This window comes from Arachis duranensis, chromosome 2 (genome assembly GCF_000817695.3).
Source record: "Arachis duranensis cultivar V14167 chromosome 2, aradu.V14167.gnm2.J7QH, whole genome shotgun sequence".
NCBI classification, from domain to species: Eukaryota; Viridiplantae; Streptophyta; class Magnoliopsida; order Fabales; family Fabaceae; genus Arachis; species Arachis duranensis.
The window spans coordinates 75,456,018-75,456,406 of NC_029773.3; positions in this window are offsets into that span (position 1 = coordinate 75,456,018).

Sequence of the window (389 nt, forward strand, 5' to 3'; positions counted from 1 at the left end):
AGATCATCAATAATATTTTTCGTGTTCCTCATTCTTTCAGGAGCCAGCAATTTTAACATTCATAAAATTCAATATCAAAAATATGCACTGTTCAAGCATTCATTCAGAAGACAAAAAGTATTGCCACCACATATAATTAATTATAATTTTTATTATTAAAAACTCGAAAAATATAAATTACTTCTTTATTCTAATTATCTACTCTTTTATTGATGTCTGATGATGACGAGAAAAATAAATTATAACTTAATTGGGAATAGAGCCAGAATAGATATACTAATTACTACTACTACTACTATATATATCTCCTAAGGTAAATTTCTATAATAACACTATCACAGAGTTAAAGCTAAAATTAGAACTCAACAACCTGTGTTTTAAGAAGTAGA